Raw genomic sequence first — 26,358 nt, forward strand, 5'->3', positions numbered from 1 at the left:
TCTTAACCTGAGCCTGCCGGGAAGACAGTCAATTACTGGCGGGTGCTGAAATCAGGGTAAACGCCGGGGGCCCGGGGGGGGGGGGCAAGAGAGAGAGAGGGTGGCGGAGCCGGGTGACCTCGCGCGTGAAGGACGATGGATGCTTTCCTCGACGGTGGTGGCGGTTTACCAGTTGAAGGCGCCAGGACCAGGACCGGAATTTTCGAACAAAAGAGCGGCGGTCCTGATTTAGTGGCGCGCATAATTTCGTCCTGGTCATAAATTAATATTTCACAACCCCCCTTTATCCATTCGTCGTCCTGCCGGTGGCCCGCGAAAGAAAGGGATCTCTTGATGAATGAGAAAATCCTTTTACACAAATTCCTATATACATATATATTGGGTTAACTCATAAACAAGTTCCGCTATAGGTACGTAAATACTAAATCACTTCTTCTGAGGAACCGATATTATCCACGGTATCCAATTATTTTATGTATTGCGAGTAGTTAAGAGTGTACCATTTACGAATCTACTTGTTATATTTTTCTAAATATAAAAATTCAATTTGTTAAGCAAAACGTGACTTATTTATGAATTAAACTAATATATATTTTATATATAAATTCCCATATGTGTATAATTTATGAAGAAGTGTGGAATTTGTGTAAAAGGATATATAACATAAATAGGTATGTGATATATGTGGTATAATAATATAATGTGCAAAAATTGAAATGCATAATCTTACATTTTAATTATGAAAAACACCTTTGTTGATTTATTCATAATACGCATAAAATGTTAGTAAATATCACTCGCAAAGTGCAAACAGATATACAAATTATATAGGAAGTTTATTATTTCTTCTGAGTTTTTACCATATCTAATATTCTTTTGCGTAATATATTTTATTAAACTTTGCATTATACAAATAAATCTAAATTTTTACATATAATTTAACATGAAATAGACATTTTTTTCGACGGGAACACGAATGAAACAAATATCAGGGGTTTTTGGCAGATTATTTTCTTCTCTCTCCGTTTATCTTTTTGTCAGTTTTTTGCGATATTACAATCACGTCAAAATTTTCATGAATTATGACAAGAGCATCAAAATTAAAACGAATGTCCTTTTTGCATCGATTCTGCCCTCGATGAGAGAATTTCATTTATTGTTTCAATGATTACGTTACTTTAATGATTAGCAAATGAGAATAATTTCCATAATCAACGCTAATTTATAATAATTACAACACAGAAAAGCATTCGGATTATCGAATAATTATCAATAATTTATTTAGCATATATAATAGTTAGTGCTAGTGCTTAATTTTTTTCATATTTATTAACATTTTCCATATATTTTTGTTACAGGTTTCTGGATTGGATTGCGCCGTATTAGATCTCACGATTTCTAAGGTAAGATTTTATAAAATCAAATCCGCGAAACAATTTGATTTACGCTCAACGCAGTTGTATCGAAATCAAGATACACGCGTACGCAGAAAAAAGAATTGTCGCGCGAACATTCCAAATGGGAAAAATGGGAGTCGGAAATTTAAGGACGCGCGGCGGAACTGCATCGCCGGACGATGCATGGCAATGCAAAGCTCTACGTTAAAATTAAACAATCCGCTAACAGCTTCGGAGCATTTCCATCAATTTAGGCTCAACCCTTTTTTTTCTATTCAAAATGAACGTCGTTGCGAGGCTTGGCTCCACTCGCGGAAATTTAAATGTATGTCGGTGGGATGTACGCAAATGTATATGTTTCTACGTGTACGCGAAGCTTATCTATGGATTAAGGCTTGAGCCCGAAATGGGGGGGAAAAAAATCGTATCGATCGACTATTCGGTCGACGCCATCGTTCGTGAATTAAACGACTTCGACTCGTTTTGCGAGCGCGCGGTAAAAGCGCGGGATAGTTAATCATTCGAAAATTCGCGATTTGCACTAGGCGAATGTACCACAATGATTATTGTAAAGGCATTAAAAAATAATAGTAATTAGGATTTTACGAATACTTGCGAGAATAATAAGTATTACGCGATAATCACTCGCATTCAGCAAAATACAGTTGCGTTGTAAAAATTAAATGAAAATATGAAGCCCCTATTTCGGAATTTAATAACGCGGAACATTGCAGCTGTATACACACGTAAAATGCGCCAAATTCATAATAACGATTGCTATGCACGCGGTGCAGAAATTATAGAAAAATTTTACCAGCCGGGAATCGTTTCGGCGTTACGTTATTTGTTCGACACGTTTATCGGGAAAAATGCTGAACGAGAGTAAGCGCGATTTCCTAAACTCTGATCTATATCTCCCCCCCCCCCCCCCGGAACGACAATGCATGTATGTGTGCATATGTATTTCACGCGCGACCATTGTAAATAACTGTATCGCGCGCGACGCAAAAAGTTTAGTTATATACAACTGTGGAAAATTGGTCGACATGAAATATCGGTGTCAAATAAATGGAATATTCTATATGTCGTTTGACGCGCCCGAAATTGGAGATAATAAAATGCGCTATGGGGTGGGGGAGATGATGCACCGCCTGCGAGGACGTTGCCGCGCGTAATCAACATTGATCAGCCTCCTGCCTAGCCGGGATTTATAATAACGCGAGTTCGCGTTAATCCGATCCATAATTGACGGGATAATCGGCGACGCGCGGCTGCGACAGAATTCGATTGTCAAAAGTATGCGGACAATAATTATTAATAATGGAGAGATTCCCGGTGGCGAATTCAATCGCAAAAAATGGAGGACAATTCGCGAGAGAGAGAGAGAAGTGCAATTAAAGATTAGGGGAGTATTGTCGTGTATACAATGCCGATCGATCCGGCAACTACCGCATAGATGCAGAATAGCCGGGCGCAAACGTCATTAAACCGCGATTGCACGCGATTCGTTCGCGATTCTTTCGTGCCGCGCGAAACGGGAGATCGTTACAGAATTATTTGCAGATTTTGCGGACAGCCGGTGGACGCGCGGCGGACGAGACAAACTCGTTTAGTCGATATTAATACGGCCTCCTATATGCAGGCAGCTAGTTGTGCGGTCGGCTGAATTCGCATCATGAAAATATCACGTGGCGTCTGAGCCGCATTTGCATAACGCGCCCGCCGACACGTTAGTCTCGAGGATCAACAATTATCGTATCGAGCGATCGGAAAATGCGTCGTGACCTTTCCCTGTCTGTTCATGTTGGCTGAACAGCGCATTTCGCCAAAATAGCTTATTACCGAAACAGAAAAACCACTTGTTACGACGGAAAATCTCTCGCACGGAAAAAAAAGTTTGCTGCAAAAAATGTTAGGTGTCTATTTTTGCTATATGTTTGCAACTAAATTTGCCATAGTAGCTCCTTTTTTTCCGTGTCTCCTTTCCTTTTTGTAATAACAAATGTATCGATCGAGGTTCTCGATTGTTAAAAAGTACCTTCATCACGTATGTATTATTTGCGCCGAGGAGTACCGTGAGATATTTGAAATTTCACGGAAGTGGAGTTACTCTTAAATACAAAATTTCCTCTTCCAATTTCCGTCAAAGGGGCCTCGTTTAGCGGAGTGTCTGTACTTCTTTTCTTCTATTTCTTCTCCCGTCGTGCCAGAGGCGCGTTTGGGGTGAGCCGTCACGTTCGTCGCGGTGGCAATTTGTCGGGCGACAGAACGTCAGGTCGAGCCACTGAAATTTTTAATTTCTTACGGGACGAGGGTAGAGCTAGAGGGGCCGGGTTCATTTGTTCTGGGACAATTATATCTTGAGAATAAGGCGCCGGGCGAGCCGGGTGGCACAAAAGCGAGAACGAAAGGGAAAAGAGACAGGGTCATCGTGCATCTCTCGCCCGGCGAGAACGAAGTGTCGCCAAATGTAAAGCAGCCCGTTCTAGTAGATCTTTTATCGCGAACTTTATTCCAAGTGATGCGGTGTTACGTTTTCTCCCTGGATTAACTTGTAAAGTATGTTTAATCTTAATATAGTTAAGCTTCGTGAGTTAGTCCCCTCCCCCCCCTCCTTCCAAATTAGACAAAAGTTATTCTCGCGTCCCCTCCTTCTTTCTCCACAATTTACTCCCTGTAAGTAATCCTGATTTTCTCACCGCGAGACAATTAGATTCATGCATCCCCAATTAACACGCGAACAAGCGCTCGAAACGCACGTGGAAACTTCATTAGCGTGCGTAATCAGAAGCTACTTATACGAAACGACGAAGTTGCTGCTCGTTGTTGCGCCAGCACACTTTCCCGCGGCTGTTATTTCGTTCCGCGTGTCGTCGGTTATATTCGCCGTGGGAGTGATACACGCGCGCGCAAGCCGCCCGACGCTTTCGCGATTGTCGGAGTCCATTTACATCCCAGACTCCGGATCGCGCCGAGTGTCGAAGTGCCGCAACGAACGTTGGCACCGGGAACCATCGGGTCTCGCGGTGGTAATTCGCTTTCGGCGCCCGTCAGCTTCATACACTGCACCGCCGGCTGCTTGCCTGCCCCGACGCCCGGCGCCCGTCGCTACCGCGGCTGCGGAACGCGCGTTGACTGCGTTGCATCAGCAATGCAGCCCCTGCTTCCTTTCCGTATTCAGTAGTAGAGCCATGTAAACGGTCAGACGACAGAGCCGGTCCTCTTGAGAAATACATTTTAAAGCGGTAAACATTACGAAAATATTTTTAATGATCGTCTACGCGTTGACATTTGATTTTTCCACTGATTTTTAATCTATTTTTCTTTGTGAAAAATTAGGGAAATTTGTTTAATTATGTTTGAAGAAAAATAACGAGTCTAATGTTAATTCTAAATTTGAAGGAAATTGAAAGCTTATCTTTGTTTTAGGATTAAAAAAAATTAAAAAACAGTTTATTATTATCATTTTTCTCTTTTAAATTTGTAGCTTTTAAAAAGAATAATTTCAATCGCGCGATTTCAATCAATCAAAGAAAGAGAGAATAAAATTGAACTTTATTTTCTCGACTTGATAAAAACCAGAAAAAAAATTTACGATTCGTTAAAATCATTATGTTCCTTCTCTCGAAACATAAAAATTGGGCGTGAAGTAATTAACGATAATTAGTTAAGTTGCGTAAATGCCTGTTTGACCTAGCTAAAATATATTTTCAGATAAATGTTCGATTCGGTGTGCGGTAACGGCCGGCTTTGAAATCGCTCCGAAATGCGAGGAACGGTATATTCGAGATTTTCGTTTGTGCATTTGTTTCGTAACGCGTGAAATATTCTGTAGAAACCCCACGACTTTGTTTACATACTCGTTGCTCCCTTGCTCGACGCTTGTTACATATTTCGTAACGCGCGATATTATGGCGCGTTGTGTACGCAAGATCGCCGTTGCGTTGCCGAGGTCGCCGAGTCTCGCGCCGGCCGCCGCGCGCCCTGCAGTTGCGAGAGTCTCGCTCTGTATGAATACTGTGAATAGTTCCGCTGTCGCCTCAACGTCCCTTGCGATCGTCGAACAATTAACAATTCTCGGTTCGTGCGATGAGCCACCTTTCGCAATGGATGACTTTTGAGAAATCAATAACGGCGCAACGCGCGTCGATTCGAGTACCATTTGCCGAAAGGAATATCTCGCGCGACTTAAAGCAAGAATCGAAGCGCTATACATGAAGGATGAGAATTACACGTTAGCGTTCCCGTTACAATATGCGCGAGGAATAATTATTCCTTCAACGATGCTCGATCGCATCTCTCGTATCTCGCGCTTTGTAGCTTCCGTTGAGCTTAAATGAAATTCGCCGATTCATCTTCGGAGTGAGAACGCGATGTAAAATACACGCGAATCGTCGAACGTGAATTCAAATGACGTGTATCTACATATAATAATTCTTCAATAATGTTTCGTATATTTCGAAAGATCGCGTGTATAAGCACGCGTTATCATCGGGAAAATTTTGTGTGAAATATCGTCGGATTCGAATGATCAGCGAGGTCGCGATCGTAATTAACCGTGTTTTTTCGCGTATGTTGTGTGAGTGCAACGAACCCGGCGGAAATCTGAGAGGAGGAGACCTGGGAGAAGGCATCGGGCGACGCGACGGCGCGGTGGAGCAACCTAGGGTATTTTATTATTTACTATCGCATTCGTTGCACAGAATAAATCGTTTATAATATTATTTCACGCGCGGGCAACAATTCTCTTTTTTTTTCTTAATTTTAGTTATTTCGTCGCTATAATTTTTACTTGTATCTATATTTTACAAATCGATGTAGTTACCACGTAGTTTACAACTCCGCTGTTGCGCGTCGTCTCGGTATATAAAAGTGATGCATCATGCTTTATTTTAATGTGAAATAATGGATCCATGGAACTGCTATCAAAAATATGCGAAATGTATAGAGATGTATATATGTATATATCAAGCTAAGATTTTTTAAAAAATAAAATATCATAAATAAATAGAACATCACACAGATCTATTACGTCAAAGCTGGATAAACTTAAATAAATTAGTTGTAATATTTAATCCTAGATGAGTGATATGTACGCCTCCTGTCTGTCGATTTATTGTACAAACATATACGTATAAAAGACTCGAATTTATTCGCTATATCATTCGTTGACGCATTTTGATGTAGACACGGGACGAAGATCAACAAAAAAATTTTATGTATTAAATATTAACATAAAACAAAGACAAATTAATATAAATTAATATAGAAAATATTAAGGAAAAATTGTAAATAAAAGAACGTTATTTTACTCTCCTCTCTTTTCCTTCTTTCTTCTTCCCAAATATTTTTCTGATAGAATTTGAGGTGTACGTTTAGCTTCTTTCCAGGATTAAATATTAAAACTGACGCATGAAAGTGATAAAGATTTTTTAAAATTTACAACACATATGCATCTATAAATTATACGCTTAAATAAAAAACAAATATTTTCGACAAATATTTTACATTGAGATACATACACATATGCACATATACATGGTATTTTCCAATTAATTTATCTAACAATAGAAACACGCTAATAATTACGAGAACTATATTTATTCTTATAATGTACGAATTTTAATCTAATTTTTTATAGCTTACCCATCACATATTTATATCAATAACTTGATGACGCGACTGTCAAAATTGTTTGTTTCTCTCGCCGTTGCACGCGAGTTTCCACTCCACCGAAATTTACTCCTTTCGAAAGAAAACAAACTATCTCGTATATACGGCATATACGTCAATTTTCGAAACTCCGCAGTCGTGAATGATCGCGCGGATGTTGTGCGGAAAATGAAATTTACAACGGAGGAGAGATCCTTTAGTTATCTAGTCTTTTAAGAAGTTTTCCGATATCAGGCGCTTGATCTTGGGGAAGCTCCTTTAGCTAACTCGATATGTTGTCACGTACGAACGTAATTATCGAACAAACTTAAGTCGTTGTATTAACTTGAGCCGTTCAGGGCTGGAAACTGCTAATGGGAATGTCATTAACATCGCACTCATCGACCCGTAAATTCGTAAAAACTTTTACAGACGGTAATACGATCGCGAAAGCAAGCACGATGTAATCCGTTTAAAAGCTCCGGCAAAATATATAACATGTCGTTCGCATAAAATTGTTAAATGTTAAAGCGTCGGTAAAAGCGGCCGGTATATCCTCTAATTAAAAAAATACGACGTATCTATCGATAAAAAGCATATCCGCGCGGCGTTATTTATACATTATAACAAATCGATAACGAAGTTTCCTAATGCGACGCAGACGCAGTTTTAAGTTTCTCGCGTTAAACTCGCGTTGCAGCCGACGCTTCAGAAAGAGAGAGCGGCATGATAAAGCCTCGGTCGCGAGCTGATAATAGCGCTGATAAAGCCGCCGCGCAGTTTACGCAGGTTTCACAAATAATCTCTACTCGCGACACGAAGCCAGCGGGCGCGAGGACGGGGCCGTTTATCGTCACGCGTAAAACCGCGATGCATCACGTCGAACCGACGTGTGCATCTCGCATCTGCGCACACTTGTCTTTTTGCACGGCGTCGTATGTCGCGCGAAGTTTCGAGCGCGCGCGGGTAAACACGAATGAATCATCGCGTTGCCAGCAGCGGTGTCCGATGGATCGACAGCGCGCGGGCAGGTACCTGTCCCTGTCCTTTTTTCCATGGCCCTTCCTGGAGGGTGGTTGCGTCACGAGGTCGAATCGAATTGAATCGAAACGAGCTTTTGACGGGTAAGTACTTAAAGTACGCGGAATTCGCGAACTGTTTACGAGCTACCTCGCGACGAAAGAAGGTTCCCCCGAGCGAAAGGGGAATGTTTCACGAAAGGAGAGCGTTTGACGCTTTCATTCATTTCCACGGCGACGACGGCGCGAACGTCGACGGCTTGAGAGACGGCGACGACCGATGGGCGACGACGACGACGACGACGACGACGGCCTTCGCGAGGTAGTCTGAAAGTGGCGGCGCGCTTTCTGCGGCACGTACGTGTCTTAAAATAGCGCTTTTGCGCGGCTTCTACGTAAAGAAACTTTAGATTCAACCGTCAATCCTCCCCGAAATTCCCGGTTCCTTCGCCCGGTATTTGCAGAGTACGCGCCGGAACGACGAGCGCGTTTTCCGGGTGGGATTTATGGTTACGACAAATTTGACAGGTACTTCGGTGTGAGTTTGGAATTCGCGACACGCCGAAGAACAGAAGTGCCATTAAATCCGGATAACGTTGTAGCCTAACGATAATGCGATTAAAAATCGCTCCCCGAGCGATTTTAATACGCAAGAAATATGCACTGTTTGTGAAAACGAAACTAGATGTAGTCGATATTTTTAATATTACATTAACTTTTAGACTGCCGACATTTTTTCATTAAAATAGTGTCCTTTTTCCCAAAAATTGATATATAAATAGCGCCGGTCACGAATGATAACCATGACGGTCAACGTTACTTGATAAGCGGCTTATTTGCCGATCGCTTAGGCATAAAACTCGTACACAAAACCCGCCTTAATGTTCCATTCGATTTAGCGGCCGATCCTGGCCGATACCCCGGAGAGATCGAAGTTGGTAACTTCCGCGTTATACCTACGCCCTTTGTAACATTACACGGGAAACAACGAAACGAAATTGATCGGAGTTTACTACTGTCGTAACCTCCTTACAGCTCTCTATTGAGCGTGGCCCCGCACGGAGAAGGTTCTTTCCATCGTAAATATCTGGCGCCGACGTGACGCCCAGAGCAACTCTCCCTAACTCTAAGCAAAGCGTGTAGCGTTTCTATTTCGGGGCGTACGGGCTCTATGGGGGAATTGAAGACTTGGGCCGGGGAAACGACTGCCAGAGACGCATCAACGTGCCATACTGTTAAGCAGAAATCCCCCGGCTGCCACCGCGTTCTCGTATGGTTTCGCGATAACGACTTCGGCATACGCGCCACCCGAATATACATCGTAACGTTACACATAGCGCGCGTAGGGCGGGCGCATAGATTTCTATACGGTTAAGTGAGATCGTGGCCGACCAACAGCTTCGTACAAGTGCAGAATAATGTAGCCGATAAAACGCTTTTGCGGGATTCCGCGGGAAACGTATCCGTTTTCCCCTCGCAGCGGCAGCAGCGAGATAACACACTCGACTCTCGATATACCGGTCGGATTTCAAATTAATTCTATGAAATAATTTACGCTCTCGCTCCCCGTTCAACTGTTCATAACTTGTATTTTAGCCCCGGCTCCCTTTTCCCGCCCTAGGTGCTCCGATACCGGAGAAATTTTTTAAAAATCTGGACGATTTTAAACGTTGAATATCCATTTGGAAGGTTTAAATTTTGCAACTCTGATGTACCACGTCGTTTCAATCGACGAAAACGATGTTAAAAATGTTGAAATTCGGCGGTGGCGCAACGGATTGAGCGCGGAGTGTTTGAAGAGAAAGCACATTGCGCTGTTTGATGTGAGCCGCGGACCGTGATATATTTAAAAGACGACTCGACCACAGTTTCTCTCTGACGATTAAATATTTCCGCGATACAATCCAATTTTTCCCAGGGGCGTATCCGACACGGCGCGGTGTCGGTCGGGTTTCGCCGTTGCATAACGTAGTGCAATTACTTTAAACGGTTTGGCGAGAGAGCGGAGCAAAAAGAGACGGGGAAATAAGGGAGACAGAGAGAGAGAGAGAGAGAGAGAGAGAGAGAGAGAGAGAGAGAGAGAGAGAGAGAGAGAGAGAGAGAGAGAGAGAGAGAGAGAGAGAGAGAGAGAGAGAGAGAGAGAGAGAGAGAGAGAGAGAGAGAGAGAGAGAGAGAGAGAGAGAGAGAGAGAGAGAGAGAGAGAGAGAGAGAGAGAGAAAAAGAGAGACGGAGACGGAGATCCCTGCGAGGTTGTACGTGCCGGAGAGTACCTACGAACTATTAGGCGGCACCTACGCGCTCGCGATTTAGTTCACCGTCGGATAAATTCCGACGGTAACAGCAACAGAGGAGTTGCCCCGGAGCCTCGGGAGCTTCTGAGCGTGTCCCCCGTTTACGCGATAAAATCTGAAACGGCGGAAAAAGTTACGCGCGCGCCTGGCCGTTCCAGTTCGTTCCGCAACTACTGGCTTCCTCGGCATGGCGGAACCCGTCCGAAGCCCCCCAACACGGCTTATCGTCCTCCTCGCTGGATCGTTGGTTCTTCGCACGAATTCCGGCTAATCGTGCCGGCCCGAATTATATTGTGCGATTCGAGCAGCTCGGCGAATCGGATATCTCGTGGAACAAGGAATTCGCGAGAAACGCGAGCGAATGCGCGTGTCCCCCTAAGTAGTCGCGAATCCCAATGGGGAGTGTCTGGGAATATACCGCCGCGCGGTATTGTGCCGCAACGGGGCTCGGGATTCATCGGGACTTGACGATACGACGGCGAATCCGTAGAAGGTATTCGGACCTCCTCGAGCGTGAGGTCCAATACAATGCACCGATACCGGGAGTGATCTGGCACACGGTCGAGAAGCCCTCGCGCGGAATTAGACGTTGGCGTTCCGGTATAATATCCGGTAAATTGAATCCCTAGTCGGGGGTGAAAGGAAGGCGCGCTGTATGTATTTTACCAGCTGTACAATGTGCACCGTCATGTTGAGAATTTATTTAACACGTCGCGACGAAATAAAAAACGAATGATAGTTTGCGTCCCAAATTTCACAGATCGCACCGTTAATACTTATCCGATAACACGCCGCGTTTAACGTTTCAATTCGCCCAACGCATGCAAACCACGCGATTAGAATGGTGACCGGGAGAGGATCCAGGATCGATTCCGGATTGAGTAATGCCGAATTGGATTTTCCAATATTCATGGAAACGCGACCAGCAAGGTGGGAACGGGGAGGAGAGGTGTGCGCGAACGTCATCAACGTGCCGATCGGCGGACCATACAAAATGGAAAAATCGCGAACGCGGGAAAAGCGCTTCCGCTTCTGTACCTTTTTATGTGATAGCTGTGCGTCATCTACAACCACCGGACAGGGGGGAGGGGGGTTGAATTTCGGCGGAATAGATGGGCGGTTTTGCGCGAGCGATAAACGGTTCCACAATAACACAGACTGAAACAAGACGCGCGAGGTGACTAATGGTGTTGTGTTAAAATTTCGGAGGCATCTATACTGCGCGTTATATTTTAATCATCGATACGAGAACTGCTATTTCCGTTGGAATATTGGATATTACATGATAATTTTACGATGTAAGGAATATTTTCTTGTCGCACGAGTTCTTTGGATGCCTTCAGGGAAGAAAACTAATGTGACAAATGAATAATAAAAATGGTAAAACTCCTGTTCAGGGAAGGCACTTTCAGTGTGACCTTATCCTTCACATATATATTATAAAGATCATCCTGCTGAGTAACTTTCAAAAGGTTTTGACCGTCGCTCGTTATTTATTTATTAAAAAGTTGTTAACGATAGAAGTTTGAAAAATATAACAGTTATTCTCAGTACTGAAAGACATAAATGACTGAAATGTACGTAAAAATAGTATATATATAAGCGAGGAAAGAGATCTGTCCTTTCCCTGCACCTTAAAAAAAACTACCTTTTTTTTAGCGACTTTTATAAGAAAGTTATTTCTTAACATAAAATGATTCCACATGGGGTTCCAACTTTCCACATAAACTGTACAATAATAAACCTCATTATAAAAAATTTATAAGTATATTTTTGGACGAGGTGGAAGGCGACTCCTAAGAGTAAAGATATAGCCTAACCCAACTTGTATCAATGTGATATTAATGTTGCTTGTTAAAATTTAAATTTATGCACGCACATTTTTTAATAAGCAACATTAATCACAATGATATAGCCCCCTACCCCGCCCAAAAATATACTCACAAATTTTTTGTAACAAGGATTTTTTATCATATTACGGTTTCCGTATGTATGTAAATACCTTTTTAAATGTATATGTCATAAAATTATGTTCTATTTATTAAATTTACTTTGTTAATAACTGTTTAATAAACAACGAGCGACAGCTAAAACCTTTTGAAAGTTACTCAAGAGGGTGACCTCTATAAAATATGTATAAAGGACAAGATCATGGAGGTATCTCCCCTAAACAGGAGTTTTACCATAAAAATTATATATGTTTGTGCTTGTGACTTAGAAATTATTGCTTTCCAGAGAGATTAATGCAAATTATTCCAAAAAGTCTGTTGATAAAACGGCGTCAATATTCTAACGTTGGTTATCGGTGGCCGACTGGATCATTTTCCCGGGATATCTCGGCGCGGCGAGGCGCACTCGGTCCCTCGGCATTCATAAAACAAACATGGAATAATATCGCGATACCCCTCGGAGGTCTCAGTGGATACCGACGAGCTCTCGTCGCAGCGGCGCGCGAAATTACGAGCTGCTCGAGAAGAAATACGTCCGCGGGGCTGCGCACCGCCCGCGCCGCCGGGGCGCTTAAGTGGCGACGGCACTCCGCGCGGCGGGCATCATGGGGCGCGCTTCCACACCCCCCGGGGGGCGTGCGGCGCCGTAAATAAAGCCGGCATCGCTCGCAATATCCTCGCATACAGATCACCGGCCACGACTAATGCGCCGCCTCGTTAGATATAAGCCGAGTCGTTTGCAGATTACCCCGCTTTCTTTGTTGGCACAGCCGTGAAGAAAGACGGCGCGGAAGGAGGCCGAAAGGAAGCGGAGGGGGGGGAGGGGACAAAAAGGGGAGGCGCACGTGGGAGGAGGAGGAGGAAGAAAGCGCGGTAGAGGAAAACGGGGTGGATTCCGCGGACGGAAGGCAACACTCCGTTAAGCTAAGTCCACATCCTTCACCGCGGCAATAAAGACGGCTGTCGCGAGTATAACGGCCGCGGTCTCCTACCGCGCTTGAAAATGAATGCTCCTTTATACGGGTACATTCCGGGGGGCTAATGATAATTTTTGGGAGATTTGAGGATTAGGACGTTTCGGGGACTCTCAGGACTCTCATTATCATTCAAGGAAGAAGGAAAGAAAACGAATGTCCCAAAAGAGAGAAATGCTCTTTATTATCTCACGTAGCTTTTATGTAGTTTGAAAAAATTGGCGGATATTTTTGAATCGGAGAAACAGTCATTCATCTCGCAAAGTTTGTTGACGGATTGGCGTTGGTAAAGAGAGAGTTTCCGTCGCACTCGCTTTTAGTATAAAATATATATAAATAATTGCTCTCAAGTTCCGCGTGTAATCAAGAGACTTCCGGTCATGTACCTCTCTTCTCTTTCCCTTGCTCTATCTCTCTCGCTCTTCCTCCAACACGAAACCACGTAGATCTTATGCACGATACTTGCTCACAATATCGTAATTCTCCAGGCGAGTCGACGGGTATCCTATATATTGTATCCTTGTATCCTGTATCTATCACGCAACTCGCATACACGCGGATGTGTACGCGACACAGTCGCTGTACACACTCGCGCGCGGTATAGCGTGTCTATCTGAGAAATTTACGCGGAAATTTCTAGCTGACGTTGTCTCTTTGAAGTGCCTGGACTTAAAGTTGCCTCAACTAAACGCTGTGTATGTCTGTGCGGCGAATACGCGCGACGCAGGATGGTTGAAGTTTTAACTTTTTCATCTTTCTTGGAGGAAGGAGCGCTCCGGTGCGCGGCTAGCGCTTTTACGTGAATTTAAGAGTAGAACTGGTGAATTTACTCTTTTTCCGCATCTCTCTCTCTCTCTCTCTCTCTCTCTCTCTCTCTTTCTCTCTCTTGTCATTAAAAGTGCAATATTTAGCTTATTTCTATCTTGGAAAACCGTTTTCTTTCCCTAATGCACGACAGGAAGCAAGATGACAAATTGATTAACTTCCCTGTTTGTGTATTTATTTATTTTACATTTAATTTTTTTCTCGCGATTTTTTATAATCTCGTTAATATTTAATTCGCTCAGGAAGGTGTTTTTTTTCTGCTTGTAATTATAAACAGAGATTATTCGATTTTTATATTCGAGTAATTCAGGCAACAGTATTAAATTTATCGCGTATGAATAATATTACGAGCGACCGAGGTCTTTACTTGATTAAAGCTTTGATACTCTCTTCGAGAATCTGTTGAAGTTACGGCTTCAATATAAACGTCTAGAAAGTGCAGTTCTGTGTCGTGCCGTCAAGTAACTATTAATTGACGAGTATACGTGCTGTGAATTTTCGACGGAGTTTTAACGTGACACAAATCCGATATCGGAGCTATCGGGCGCAGACAAAGCCTGAGTGACGCAATATCTTGCTCCGATGATATTACTGATCTTCAAACATTTATACAAATAAATTTCTGCGACTTATCTAATATAGTCATCCCTCTCTCGTTTATCTCGGGGTCTTAAATTAATTCGTGGTTTCTTCTATAAATTTTTCACTTATCGGATCATCCGAGGTGAAAAAGAAAGAAAGCTATCTTTTCACGCTGCTTTTATTTTCTCCACCCAACTATCTTCTCGTCGGCATCTTCCGTATGACATCCGGTCTTCCCATTCGCGGGGAACAATCTCAGTCGTCGTGATCAAAATCCTCTGACCTGCTGCGACAGACCGACTCGTCCCTTATCCCCGGTACTGTCTCACCGAATCAGCGACAAAGCCGTTACCCGCGGTTGTAGCAGCAGCAGCAGCAGCGTGCCATCGGATATCGGTCGGCGAACAAACGACGGAGGCCTCGCGAGACCGCAAGGCTGCAGGTATCTCAATATATATCCGTTGCGTATGGCCCGGGTATATATACGGGTATACGTTTGTCCGCTCGCTTCGCTCTCCCAGACTTTCCTAACAAAGCCCCGGAGCTCCTTCCGTCCCGGCTAGGCGGCCAAAGCCGGTATATTTGAGATTTCCGTTTCGTCGTACCGCTCACTTCCACGGTTCAATCCTCCGCGCTCCGCCCGTGCAACCCAAGCCCGTCCAGTTCTCCGTTGGCGCGGTTAGTTGCGGACACGTCACCGCTCCGGGCATGAATCCTGGTGGAACGAGATGAGACGGAACGGAGAAAGAGGGAAGAGTAGGAGAGAATGGACGGACCGGAGACCGGGGGAGGCCACAGACACGGAACTTCGTGTCGGTTTCGAGAAGCGAGACGGACCGTCCTCGCCGATCGCCCCGCCCGCGGGCGATATTAAGCGGGAACTTTGGCCGAATTTATGTCGGCGCGCGTGCTCGATGGGTCTCATTACATCGTATCGGCCGCCGAGCACGGATGTCGGAAACACCGGCAAACTGCGTCCCGATTACATCGCAGCGCCGGATATATGGATCGCAACGGACCTGTCCGCGAACGCGCTTCGGCGGATTTCGCGGCTGAACAGCTATCCTATCGTTGACGGCGGCGGCGCGGCGGCGGAGGGAGAAAGAGAGCAGACGGGGTCTGAACATCGGCATCGGCTACAAATGATTTGGAAATTACGACCTTCGGTGAGAGGCGTAGGGGTACGATTCCCATCCCATGCACATCCCCCGGAATTCTCCCCGCGGTCGTTACGCCGGGATTTTCGATCCCGATTACATCGTTTCGGCGTTTCCCAACCCGGAGGAGCGAGCGAGCTCCGGCAGAACTTTGTTCCCCCGCTACGTTACGACCGGTGATGAATCAAAAATGAACAGACGACGTAAGTCCCGACGCCCGCGGGCGATATCGACCGAAAACTTCACGGCGGCGAATTACGCTCGCATACTTGATGGCGCCTTTACATCATCAGCGGCACTGCCGCCGCCGCCGCCCACACGGCGACAAAGTTACGCGTCGCTGTGCCGCGACCGGCTCTACCGTTAATGATGCGCAATCACGTTCTGGACACGCGTTCGGCTAAAGCGTTCACGTGTAACGTTACACGATGTGCGCGTAATTAGAGTGATTTGCGACGCGCGGGAGTATATGCTTTGCAACTGATGTGTGTAACATTGATTTTAATGATTTACCGTGTGTCGAGAGTGCCAGTGTGTGAACGTTTTATCGATCTCGTCCCCCCTCCGGTAATTTAACCGGTCGCGTATTTATCGCGGAAAATGAAGTACGATTGTGGTAGTTCGAAACTCGTTTCGACGTATAAGTATCTTCGTTCGTATTACGTCCCTGGATTCTCCGGGAATTCGTCGCGGGTGAATGTAGAACGGATTTCGAACGCGAGGGCGCGACGGGGTAGAAATGGAAATCTGCGGGGTGCCGGTACAGTAGTACCCGCCCCTCTCCCGACGAATTGCTACCCCATAGCGCGGAATTAAGCGCGAACTTCGCCGATGAATTTACGTCTGCGCGGGGTTTGATGGCGTCATTACGTCACGGCGCGACAGTGGAGGAACGAGGTCGTAGAAACAACCTTGACAAATTACATATCCCTCTATTACATAGCCGACGGCGCAATAGCGTTACACGTACGATAGATGGAATCGTAACAGTCGGATCACGTCGCTTCGTAAAATATTTCGAGTCGTTCTTTTCGCCGAGCGACGTTGCAATAATTCGATTAGACGCGATTGGCGATCGCGAAATTATTTCGGGTTTCATTGGCGCGCAGAGATTTACTGACTCGATTATTCAACGGAATGGAATTAGGATTTAGGATTTTCCGATTGGAAACATATATCGAATAATCTTTGATTGTAACATATTGTACTTTACATTGTCGTCGAAAAAGTATGCAGAATCAAGTGACGAGTTAATTAAAATTATTACGTGTAGAATGTCACTAAATGTTAGATCAACAATATTTGGACAGTGAAAATATTTCTGGAAAGTAAATTTAGCAATAGTGTGTCCTTATCACATGTTCGCTAAGATAACACATTGCAGCACAATACGGCGCACCGTGCACACAATATTCCAAGCGAGCTCTCTCCCTCTCTCGTAAATGCGCTTTTCTCCATAAGAATAGAGTTGTAGTAGAGAATAAAAGTCGCGCCGTGTTGTCCTCCGCTGTGCCGCTTTCAAGTGTTTTACTCGTTAAACTTGTTATCTCGCGCAGTTGCCCCAAGAATTTTTGACCGCGCAATAATCTCGTTGCGCCAACATTCAGCGGAAATATGAAAGTACACGCCAAATATTGCATATTGCAGCGCGCATGATTTTCGAAAATGGTAAAAAGTGCAGATATTATACTCTAATTTATAATAACGTTATATGTGCGCTAGAAAGCATCGCGTACATTTGCAAACGTATATTCTTTTTTAATTTTAAAAGGCAGACATACAAAATATTACGTAATATAAAAAATTGCAAGGTAAATCCATCCCGGTGGAGGACACATCTGCACTTTGATAATTAAAAAAGATTTTATAAAATATCGCGATCGCTATCGGAGAGGATCATGGCTAATCCTCTTTAACGTGCTAGAAAATTGAAGCCTGCGTTTCGGTCCCGGAGCTTTGAACTAGTTTCCCCTAGTTAAAACTTTGTAATCCCGCATCGCGTAATGGAGTATATGTTTAGCCGCGTGGACGTACATGCATTAGGCGATACATGATTTCGCATTACGTATTCCGTACGCCCCGGCATACGCGAGTAATATTTATGCGTAAACCGTGCAGAAAACCCAAAGCGGTCAACTTCACCGGTAATACTCCCGATTGCGCGCGAGCGAGCCGGTTTTAATTTTAATCATCCGCGGTAATCCGCGCGTATTCGTCGATCTTTGCGTCGGCATTTCTTTTCCGGCTAATTACCCGTCGAATGAAAACGGAAACCGGAGCGGAGAAAGGGGGTGGGGAACGCCATGATTAAACACGCACGTATATCGCGTCTCTAATAGTATAAACTGCTTTCGCGCAGCCGAGATTAAGCGGGGCAGCGTGTGCGCCTACCTAGTTGATGGCATCATTATATCATGGTACAACAACGACTAGATCATAGGAGCAATCTCGACATGGCGCGGGCTCTATTACGCCGTCGTGTACGCATTTTCGGCGTAAAACGGAATTTAATAGCCGTATTATCTCCGCACGAGAGCCCGGACATTACATGCCATTTCGATAAGTCGCGCGTACAATAATCGCGACCTATTTTTTTGCCCGCGACGTGCACGTGTGTGAATCGATGAGCGAAAAAAAAAATATTTTTCTCCTAACAAGCGACATGTTCGCTGCCGCGTTATATATACCTATACCCGGCGGGCGTGATCGTGACGAAAAACCAGGCCGACGAAAGCCCGGTAAAAAAAAAATGATGGGAGAGCGAGGAAGAGAAAAAGAGGGGAAAAAAAAGAAAGATCGCTGAAAATTTCACTCTGATTGCGCCGAGCATAATAGTAATGTTATTACTTTCAAAGTACATTTCCTCACAAACAGAGAATTGCATTCGTTATCAAGTTTATTTTGTACAGCACTTTTTTTAATGCGGCCGCGGCGCGACCAAAGTTTGGCGTAACTTCCCAGGGAATCCTCCAAGTTTTAACAATCGTATTACGTATTGCCTCCGCAATGATTATGAAGGAGATTGACCTGCCCGCCGCGCGGAAAGTCAATTCTACCGAAATTGCGGCGGCGACGTAACGAAACGATGGCGCCGAGTGCGCGAGTCGCGAGAAATAACCGGGAGAGAGAGAAGTTGCGTTTTCGGTAATTTACAGAGAAAATGATTAGAAGTTTTTCTTTTCTTTTTTTTCTGCCTCGGGAATAAGCGGGCGCTGTCGCGAGAAAGAGTTTCTCGTTTTCTTTTTATCCCTGTCGATCGGAGTGACGAATTTCCACCCCCGTCCGGATGGCACCGCGGATACTTTCACTTGTAAACGAGGCCAAATGAAACGCGGAAATGGCGGGGTTTATGGCTGCCGGGCCGATTCGGCGGGGCTTTCAATTGCTACCCTGCAGATGAAATTAAGCTGAAACTTCCGGGCAAATGCATGCTCGTACGCATATGACATCGGCGCCGTATAAACCCAGCGTGAGCGCAAGCGCGCGCGAATAGCATTGCAGGAGAAACCCCGCGTTTCGACGTAAATTATTTTTGACCCCCGCTATTTGGGGGATTTGCGTTAAAAGCGTCCGATCTGCAACCACGTTTAATCTTTAACCGCGCTAGACGATCAATTTCGACGATTTAATGGTCCTTCACCATATGACGTGCGGCAACATCGGTCGACGTTGCGGCACGTAGCGCCTCCGGTTGTTATAAATAAGCATTCGCTTCGCGGTTCAATAAACGATACGATTAAACGACGAGATAACGAAGTTTTCCAACGCGCAACGCCAAGAATACACGTTAACGCCGTACTGCTAAAAACGTGCATCTCTCGCGTATATTTATTTTATATTTATATGCTTTTTGATCCCGGCGTTTAGCATCGCATATTTAATACAGGACAAAAAGCTGGCAGAAAACCCGCTCTTACAAAGCGACGTTTGCCGTTTTCAAATTAACGATTAATAACACGGGCGTTCGCGTAAAGCCGTCGGCAACGCCGCGGCGACGAGTGACGCTAAAGTTTCTTTACGCTTCGTTGGATCGCCGCCGCTGCCGCTGCTTTCGACGCGCGTTATACCTGTCCCTTGATTTTCAACGTTGCGTTTCAGAGGCACCATCCCACTTCGTCGTCGGTGCGCGGGAAAGTACGCCTTGTAAGCGACGCTAAACAGCGCGCGAATATGGGAAGCCTATGGCAACGGATAGAAGAGCGTAGGTACCTTGATGTGAAGAACGCGGTTCTCCGCTTCGCTCCGCGCTTCCGTAAACGGCTTCCACGTGGGCGATATTAAGCGCCCCGGCTTTCGTCTCTCCGCAATTTATGCCCGGCGTGCTCGACATCGCTCCGCTTAACAACGAAGATGAGATCGCGCGCATCTCCCCTTCCTCCTCCTCCCCCCCCCCCGCTGCGAGAGCCCCCGACAAATTGAAACATCAAATTCGCAAAATCTTTATTATTCCGCAACCCGTCGTCGCCCCGGCGGCGGCGACGGCGACGAATAGCGCGCACGTGTGCCATGCCCGCGCGCTCGGGAACGCAATTCCCGCTCCGTTATATAGGGGATATACTCCGAGCTATTGTGTAGAAAAATATTAATCCTTTCAGTACCCCGAGTCTTTATTTATCGAGGGAGGAAAAAATTTCGAAATGTTCTTGCGATTTAATCGAAAAATATAATTTTTTTAGCGTCGCTCTCCGATGCCTCTCGCGCGTCGGCATTGTACGTCCCGCATGGGATTCCGTCATGCACAGAACAGTTAATGTTTTTACGGGAGGCAGGAGGGATGATACAAACAATTACACAACAGAATTGTGCAAAACAAGTTTCATAGAAACAAGATAGGAAAATTATTTTTGGTCACACAAAGGGACTTTCTATATATTTTATATATAGAAAGGCTTTTGTATGAGCCGCTACAATCGCTCTGCGATTTTTTTTTCAGCCGATAGTTATCAAATTTTCATAATTGAATATCGCTGGGGGAAAAAATAACTCTTTTACCGTTCGTCGGCTCAAATACGGTTTTTGCAGGCTTTTCAAAATCGAGAGCGACCAACTTTAATGCCCGGCACGTTGCTTCTGCTTCAATTTACGCTATACCATTTTGCAATTTGTTGCGAGGAGGTAATTGAATCTTCTCGTCTCTCTCTCTCTCTCGCCACCCGGCAGGGCGGGTGGATAAACACTCTGACGTAAACTCGCGATGCCGGGGAGTACATCGATTCCATCGAGGAGGGGTTATTTTCGCGTTTAAGTGCGACCTATTTTTGAAGGGTTTTGCTACTCGAATGCTGCTCGCAACCGGTGAAGGGTGGTCAGCCCTTTTCTGGTTTTCCTCGAGTGGAAGGTCACGATGGTTTCCGATAGTTCAACAAGTGCTCTTGAACCATTACCAAGTAGCAATTTTTCCTACGTTACCCGGCATTTGCGCTATTTTTGCAATTTCCCCCCCCCCCGGTGCTTTGACAAATATTTCTGCGTCCGCATTTCGGCGACCGCGATGTTCTCTTTTATGCGCGATGATTTCAACATTTGGATTGTCGGAAAGTCGGAATTTGATTTCATTTATTGTACGTTAAAACGGAGAAATAATCGCATTTTATTTCAGCATAACCGCGCTATATTTCTGGCATTTTGATAACCGTTCTCGTCTAACTATCAAAGGGCGCGGGCTATTCCTCTCTGTCCTTCCGACAGTGTCAGGAAATTTTCCGCAGCGCCACGGCAGCCGGCACACCTCACCCATAGCGCGCGCCGCTTTTCCTTTCAATTTCCGGTTTAAAATGTATTTATAAGCGGCGCGCGCGCGCGCGCCGCTATATTTCCCGGACTCACAAAGCGGCTTTTCTGCACGACGCAACGAGGAGAGTAGCGGCTGTTAATTAAAGTCGAAGAAATATAAAATCAGTAAATTCGCATTTCCAGTTGTACGCGAATTTACGTAAGCGGCAGTTATGCCGGGAGGAAGGGGAGGGGGGGGGGACAACGATAAATAGCGTCGATATTGCTCCGCCGCCGGAAACTTAACGGGAAACATTCTTCGCGGAATTTATTCTTCGCGCCCCGGGCGTCGTGGAAGTCGCGCGCGGACGTTCGTGAGCTCTCTCAAGAAGCGATTTTCCTTTCAATTTACAACCTTGCCCGACGGTAATCCGCGCCGTTCGCGTTTTAAAGGCGCTGCACTGGTGGAATGGTCTGACCAGAGCCGGACGTAACTACTGGCTGACATAACTAACGTTAGTGACACATAACCGGGATAACTGGCAAGCTTCCACAAATTACGCTGGAAAGAAATACAAGGAAATTGCCGGTGGATTTTCTAGAGTTTATAATATCGTAGTACAAATATATATTTACTTTATATTGCAATATATATGTTATGAAATGTTCTATAAAGTGCAGCCAATATTTTTTATTACACATTATATTTATGTATTAGTTTCCAGTACTAGTAGCGTTCAGCCTGTAGATTCGTTTGATTTACGAAATTAGATGCATTCCCTTCAACATCCAACGCCTTTTGATAAAGTATCTCGTAATATCTCTCGATATCCCGTCATTCCTGCCTTACCGCGTATTCCCAACGCGTCAATATCAAGGAGTAGGGCACGAGCTGTGCGCGAGATCGAAAATACTAATTCACCCCACGTCGACGATTGATCGATCACCGTGCTTGTCGCGGTCCGTCCGTCACAGCGTCCAAACGCACGTTAAAATAAGGCGAAGGGTGCACCCCGTCGCTATCAAGATTTAATACTATTTCCCCGAGATCCACCTACCTAGGCGGCAACACGCGCGCCCGCGCGCGATATCTTCCAAGCCGATCCGGAAAAAGGAGTAAATACGGAGTAAATACAACAAAGGGGTGGGCAGGTTTAGACGGTGGTTCCCATAAACCGCTTTCCCGCGGGCGATATTAACGGCGGCGGCGAGTCCGCGTGTACCCGGGAATTTATGGTACTAAAGCTGTGCGCTCCGCTTGCGCGCGCTCGCTCGCTCTTGCAGCTCCCGAGCCTCTATACCAAAACCCGTTAATACCAAAGACAAACTCTCGGTGGCTGTGCTTGCGTCCGGGGGTGCTTAGGAGGGGGCCGCGCGAGTGCCTTCTGCCGGAGTTCTTCGTCCCGGGGTCAACTTGGGTCATATTTGCACAGCGCATCCCAGGGTCGTCGTAGGGGTCTTGGAAAGCGCGCTCGCTCGCGCGCGCGCCGCTGGATAAGGACCTAGGACTAGGGGAGAGGGGAAGGAGTGGGCTGGGTGGCTGAGGAGGCGGATTGAAATTTATCGAAGCGGCCAGTCGTTAAGGCGAAACTCCGTTAACGACTGAAGAGCCTCTGAAGTTCCTGAATGCGGGCGGCGGCGGCGGCGGCGTGCCTCCGGCTACGAGGACGCCGGTGGACGAGCATTCATTATGATCGATTAAAGTTGCCCCCAAGTTCGGCTGGTATTTTTTCTCGCCCGCGCGACTACGGTGTCTTTACCTAACCGCGTCGCGATTAACAGACGCGCGATATCAGCACAATACGAATTTCCCTTCAACGAGTTATCAAAAATTTAGCCTCGTCCGGGGGATAAATATCCTTTTCTCTATTATTCTTTGCATTATCTGGCAGCGCGCTTTTATGCAATTGCGCGATGGAGGGGTACTAGTTGTCCCGGTCCGCTATAAATCAAGCTGAGCGCTCGACTTCGATCCTCCGTGTCGCAGCTCTTACTCATTCCCCCTTATTCGCGTAGCCGCGAAAGGTAAAACTGTTACGAGTTCGAAGTTTCCAACAGCGGCGTGGCGCGGCGGCTCCCAATTGTGCCGCGGGGAAACTCCGAATATACGAACTTATATCGCCCGGCGTCGAAGTGAGATTTAAAGTGATACATAGCAGATGTACTTTCATCGTGTTCTCTTAATGCCGCAACCAGTTTAGCTTGAATTTTTTCATGGCGGATGCGTTGTTAAATAAAGAATAATTTACGATTGTCGTACGATGTTGTTTAATTGTCTATCGACGAGTGAGAAAAAAAAGTATATTTATACTTTTTCCAACCGTCCGTACGTTCCACAACTATTGTGAGTTGATTTTTGATTGATATTAATGAAGAAATATTCTCGTTATCCACTCGCATTATTCAGCGAACTATACCGCTGCGCTAATCCGCCAGCATTATGCGGCGTATAAAAGGGATTTATTCAGATTCCAGCGGCTGTGAAAGTTGGCTAAAACCATTGAGGCACTTGAACGCTCGCGAGCGGCTAATTAAAAGCAGAAGTAAAAACAATGCTGCAGGTTAGCGGGCGGTTGAAAGGGGCCGCAGCCACGCCACCGCGCCGGGGGCTAATGCGAACGAGATGCATTCCGCTGATGAGCTCTCACAATGGGCCGGGATTATCGTCGGCCGGATGATTTTACATGAATGCGATTGACAAATCCGTTAAAAAGCTTATACGTCCTGTCTCCGCGGACAGGAACGAAAATATGATCGGCCGCATAAACTCAATTGTCTCCGGGGGTGCATCGAGGAGAATAATTGGTTGTTTCATCAATGCGTCCGCGGAGTAACCCGTTTACGAATCCCGTCGATAAAAGCACGCGCGGCCGTGTGCTACCTGTCAGTTTACGGACGTTTTATATGGAACACGGCCGCGATGGATGAATTCCCAAAATTTACATCGCCACACCGACACCGCTCGTTAATCACGCGGATTCGAAATCCCCCGACGGAGTCTCGATTATCTTAATTTCATTTATCATTGCGGCGTCGTAATCACCTACAATTCCCGCCGCTCATATTTGCAATTATTTCCCGAAACGTCGTGACACGAGCGTCGTTTCACAGACACGATATGCGTTAGAATATTAAATCGTACATGTGTATAGGGTATACTATTATTACGGGTCTTAACAGAACCCACTGCTGCTTTCGATTTTCGCCTCGCGCAAGGGGCCGAGCTTTAAGGAACAGTATAAATCCACTCTCGACGGAGCGGGAATTGCTGTCCACACTCGCTAGACAAGAAGAATCGTTCCTCTTATCAATTATTGATTTCCAGTGCTCTGGACTTCCGAGTGCTTTGAGCTATTCTTTTAGTAGCTAAACCGTACAAGATGTCCGATATCCGATATAAATCGCGTGTTCGAGCTCACCAAACGTGTGCCATTCCTTTAAGGGGGCTTTATACGTCTATTGCACATATTTTCAAGAATTTTTTTTTCATAGTGAAATGTATTGAAATATCTCGAAACTTTTATATATTTTCTCACATATATTGAAGTACATAAAAAAAATTTTTTTTTTGTTTTTCTTATTTATGGCGACAAAATGGCAACTGTAAGGGTACCCCATAGAAATCTGGTTGACATGATATCTCGAGTTAGAAACGTCTGAAACAAAAAATTCAAACGGGATATTAAAATATAAGTAAGTGGCTATAGCCGGTACTAGAATTAAACGTTTTGGGTAAAAAGAAACAAAATGGCGGACTTTTGAATATCTCGACCCTTTTTTTGCAACTAAAATTGTTAAAAAAAAGGGTTAAAAATAATTAAAAATTTATGATTCTAGTACGGGCTGAAACTACATATGTGCTGAACAATCCCTGTAAATTTCAGCCCAATCGGTTAAATAGTTTCTCCAAAATCGTGTCAACCAGATCGAAAAACGTTGTTTCGAGAAAAGTGTTTGTACACTAATTCTACATATATATAGTTCACGAAAATGGTGTTTTTAGAAAATCGAATTTTTCACCAAAATAGACGTATAAAGCCCCCTTAACACGAAAGCCCCGTCGCCGCAACTGTTCGTGACCTCTTGCAAATAGCGAGGCTATTTGATTGCATACGCGAGTATCAATGAATTTTCGTTATAAATATAAAGAGGCTCAAAGATTAAAAATCAATAAATTAATTGAAGGGTTTAGAGCCACAGCTAGGTGTTAGCGTCGATATTCACGTGTATTAAATTTAATAGAGTTACAAATAGAGTTTAATAGAATTTCAGTCTGTATTCAGACCATCCTCAGTATAGATTTGAACAAATAAATAAAATGTATACATTAAATTACGTATACATTGGACAATGAATAATGCGTTTTGCGTACCATTGTAACTTAATTGCCGTTTATTTTTTATTCAGTTGTTCAAACTTACACTGAGGATGGTCTGAATGCAGACTCAAACGTTTGTAACTCTATTGAATACATGTGAATATCGACACTAACACCCAGTTGCAGCACTAAAGCCAGCCCTTTAATTTATTTTTAATTTTTATTACGTTTCTAATTGAAAAAATATAAGGCTTGCTTTGCAATGCAACGGGATAAATAATCGCGCATTCTTTTTTCCACATTGAAAGAATATATCGAGTATGTTATTGGCGAACGGAGCGTCGCGATGGGAAATCACGATTTACAGGTGATATCGGGCGAATCGGTTCCGCGAGAGATCCGTTAAAGCACGCGCGATTGGCCACATATGAAATAAACATGAACGGCTCTCCATCCACGTTATTACTTCTCCCGGTATATCG

General features: G+C 44.9%; 1 protein-coding gene across 2 annotated transcripts in view; it reads left to right on the forward strand.

Moving 5' to 3' along the window:
• The first annotated feature begins 1,357 nt into the window (after positions 1 to 1,357).
• Nlg-5 (neuroligin 5) overlaps positions 1,358 to 26,358 on the forward strand; it is a 108,617-nt gene continuing 83,616 nt past the window's right edge. Inside the window, exon 1 of one of the 2 annotated variants that reach the window (XM_071697372.1) lies at positions 1,358 to 1,403. The gene's annotated coding sequence lies outside the window, so the exon portion shown is untranslated. Of the gene's footprint in view, positions 1,404 to 7,894; positions 8,174 to 26,358 lie in introns of those variants that run through there. The other variant, XM_071697373.1, reaches the window with a different exon arrangement.

The sequence above is a fragment of the Temnothorax nylanderi genome, unplaced genomic scaffold (assembly GCF_030848795.1).
Source record: "Temnothorax nylanderi isolate EJ_2023f unplaced genomic scaffold, tnyl_v1.0 TNYL_tig0012_pilon, whole genome shotgun sequence".
Taxonomy (NCBI): domain Eukaryota; kingdom Metazoa; phylum Arthropoda; class Insecta; order Hymenoptera; family Formicidae; genus Temnothorax; species Temnothorax nylanderi.